The sequence below is a fragment of the Hylaeus volcanicus genome, chromosome 6 (assembly GCF_026283585.1).
Source record: "Hylaeus volcanicus isolate JK05 chromosome 6, UHH_iyHylVolc1.0_haploid, whole genome shotgun sequence".
Classification (NCBI taxonomy): Eukaryota; Metazoa; Arthropoda; class Insecta; order Hymenoptera; family Colletidae; genus Hylaeus; species Hylaeus volcanicus.
Window position 1 is genome coordinate 14075053 of NC_071981.1, and position 4155 is coordinate 14079207.

At 35.9% G+C, this 4155-nt stretch overlaps 1 protein-coding gene across 1 annotated transcript in view; it reads left to right on the forward strand.

Moving 5' to 3' along the window:
- Nucleotides 1-4155, forward strand: part of LOC128877999 (probable glutamate receptor) — a 38257-nt gene that overhangs the window by 7688 nt on the left and 26414 nt on the right. The window lies entirely within an intron of this gene.

The window sequence follows — 4155 nt, forward strand, 5'->3', positions numbered from 1 at the left end:
CGAATGAAATAAACATTTGTTTATTTTAACAGCGATAAAAGAATGCTTTGAAATTCTCGCGGCGCGAAGGGGTTAAACTGGAATACAACCTGTCGTGGGATGTCGCTATGTTAGATGACGCACCATTAACGCGACAACTGCTGGAATTCGACGTGCGACTCATCGTACAACAAATTATTGCATCCGTGACCCCTTTATCGCGACGATTTGCCCATCCACTCGTCGATAGTTCTAAAAGTAGCATGAGAAGTATTACTTTCGGCGCCGTCGCGTTATCGTTCGACGACTCTCAGGTTCGATTCGATGAGAGAACGTATCGATGAATCGTGGCCAAAAGATAGACGGGTTGCACTCGTCGCACGTGCGATCGCGATTAGAAAAGCCAGACATCGATCGTGTGTCCAACGAGTTTGGGCTCTCTTATGTAAGTAGAACGAAAGGAAATCTCAGATAAGATAACGACTTTAATAAGGCCCTATCCCGAAGCTTGTTGACCATTAGACTTGTTTGTCATTTGACGGCTCGTACGAACTCGGAGATTCATTATTCGAACCGGTATTTCGAATTTAGATGAAATTACGATAAGATCTAGGCTTTAACAGATTACGTTTGTTGACGCGTGAAACTGCTATTTAGAAAATAGGCTACTCTCCAATTTAGAAGAAGCTGCGAAGTCATTTGACTAATGTGCCAGTCTTGCATTTGTTCGTTCTTTATATTTATTTCATTCTTGCTTTTTATTGTTTTGCGTTTGTATTCGAATTTCCTTAGATATCTCCCTTCGTAATTCCTCCATTAGGAATGCCAAGAATCCTGCAGCTCGGATACCTCGGGATCGCTAAACCCGTACTGTAGCTACAATCAAATGTAGCTACAGCCCCTGAGGGCTGAACCATATGAAATTCAAAACGTAAACGACTGTACCGCAAGAAATTTTGCGCGAACTGACGGTCGTAATCATAGAGATGTTATAGATAGAATAGGCTACCTGTATCTGTCTACCGACGCATTTTTGAATCATTTTTATGTTAACGATAAATGGTTATTTTTTATACTTTTAAGAATTGCATACACGTATTGGGTTGTCCGGAACGTCCATGTCGATTTTTGGTAGGTGGTACAGGTCTGAACATATCGAAGTGGTTGAAAACAAATAACATCCATACATCCCTTAACATATTGACTGTCAAACGAATATTCTTGAAAATTTCTGCTAAGATTAAATATTATTTAGACTATCGGAGTCTAGGGTAATGAAACATTTATCGTGGTATTTAGTTTTGTAATTACATCAAAATTCAAGAATTTCGTTTAGATTCATCTCCTGTGATGTCTAACTTTCAGAATGAATCTTTTTAGTTCTTGAGTGAAAAACACTGTCACCCATATATGGGTGACATGGCGATCAACGTGTTAAAAGGTGGAAAGGTTGTGGAATAAAATGGCACCTATGTTATTCAATAAATATATATTAAAATTCAAACGTATTTTTGAATGTTTCTTAGAAATTGCCACGAATTTTCTGGACAACCTAATACTTTACATTCACGTCAATAAAAGTACAGAGATGAAACGTTTCCACTTACGGGCAGGCTTGTCTCCCCTGTTCTATTTATAATATCCCTATGATCCTAACAGTCCTAACCATTGGCCAGTGTTTTGATTCAGTGTCGTACACAACTCGTTGTACTCGCTTGTAGGTCGCAGCAACGGACCACCGATGTTTTTTTCAGCCGTGTCGTTCGACGACAGTAACGATCTTCGTTTCGCGCTAAATCAGTTACACTATAAGTGCAACTTAACGGGCACGTGCGTTTCTCGGTAAGAGCGTGACTATATTATATCTGCGTATCTAGCGAAGAAGTGAGACAAAGTCCACAGGTGACTTAAATTGGAAACGAAAGGGAAACAAAGAGACGCATACTCGAGCGAAAGATGAATCATTTTTAGCGAACACTTCGAAGATGGTACCGTAATAACGGTATGGTATTGGGGGTAATTCATTTGTTCGATGTCACAGTTAAGTTGCAAAAGTAAAAAAAAAATTGTTACATTTATTACGTTTTCACGTGTTTCACGCAATATACAATATATATAATATATAATATACATAATAATTAGATATATATATAATTAGAATTATAAGAATATATATTTTTATATATAATTATAATAGAATATATATAATTATAATATATATATATATATATATATATATATATATATGTTCTTTCTTTGTACCAAAAATGATTATATATTAGAATATTCTTCTATTGTAATGAATATTCTTCTATTAGAATATTCTTCTAATATATTCTTATTCTTAGTATATATATTCTTATTCTAATATATAATCATTTTTGGTACAAAGAAAGAACAGTATATATATATATATTGTATATTGCGTGAAACACGTGAAAACGTAATAAATGTAACAATTTTTATATATATACTGTTACCAAAATGATTATATATTTTGTGTTTTATGTTTAACATATAGTAACATATACTATATGATTATATATTTTATATTTTGTGTTTACTTAACGTTTAATAAAATAATATAACAAAATATACATGTCGAATTAAGTAACCTCCTCCTTTTTCGAAGTCGGTTAATAATTTACTGAACGTTGTCCTTCCCTATTACGTTTTCTATCGCGTGGTTCTAATTTCAACCACGATCTTCCTGATTTTGTTCAGTATTGGTGTAACGCAAGATAAATATTTTTATATCGTTTCGCGTCGTTAAACATATACATAACTCTAACGGTTTCAGAATACCTATAAACGACCTATAATCAAAAATTGTCCAAATAAAGTCGAGTTTGGGCAAATGTTCGAATTTTGATTCTAATTCATGAACGAAATCCAATACTGACACGCGTCGCGCGATTCGAAGCATTTTTTCGAGGAACGTTCGCATCAAGAGTCGCGAGGGTGACCATTCAGCAACGTTAAAGCAATCGAAAGCGATTCAGTTTGTTCAAACGATTCGAGCGTGGAACAGTCCAGTAAATAGGTCGCGCGGCACGATTTTTCGATTACGAAACGCGCCTAAAGGTGTGTATTCCCTTTACAAGTTTCCACGCAACGTTGCTCTACGCATTCGATCGATGCGTTGCAACCCTTCCATTTAAATTTCCGTCGAGCGACGAACCGAAAGGACTACCAAGGTCTCGGTCTTCTCGTGCGAGAATCGAGTTCACCTATTATTAATGCTCGCGCCTTGAAAACGGCTCATCTAGATCGCGATCCTTGGGATTTACTTGTGCATATCGAGCACGTCGAACACACCTTGCTCGATTAATCGTAAAATTCACCTTTGTGCGTTGTGCCTTCTCTTTGGCTCGCAGTCGCGACACGCAATGTACTCGAAAAGTCTCGAAGAATCGCGAACGTTTATGCAAATTTTATACGCATAGATGGAGAACCGAAACTTAAGGTATGTTTTGTCACCTAAACGTTGTTTCGTGCATTTTATTATTTATATTTTATATATTCATGCATTAGATTTGAAATTAATTCTGTGCCTTTCTAAGGTAAGCATATCATTCTTCCTTCAGTCACACATTCCAAGAGAGCATATATTACTTGAAAACTACATGTTTAAACAATCTGCGTGTTTCATTGTTATTTAACGTAACAAAATTCAGGGTAAATATTTTTATTTAAACTTTATGCATTTATGGCAAATGGAAATATGGAGAAATGCGTGAAAATGTGCACAAATGCGAAAAATATATAAAATATGAACAATAATACACGGTCTGTCTAAAAAGAAACCGAACTTTTGCTATTAAATGAAAAAAGTACAAGTAAAGTCTTTACACGCACGTTTATTTACTCAAAATAATCTCCCGTTGGAATTTTCAATTTTGGAAAAAGAAAATAATCGCAGGGAGACAGATCAGACGAGTAGGGTGAATGATTAAAGGTAACAATGCCAATTCCAATGAAAGGGACACAGCAATATTTCGGAAACTCAGGCCGCTGTAACCGCCAAACGGGCTACCAAAACAGGAGCTGCAAAGGTCCTTCGAAATGTTAATTACGCGGTCTACACGCTGTATTGACGCAGAGGGAGATTATTTCGAGTAAATAAACATGTGTGTAAAAACTTTACTTGTACTTTTATCTTTTAATAGCAAAACT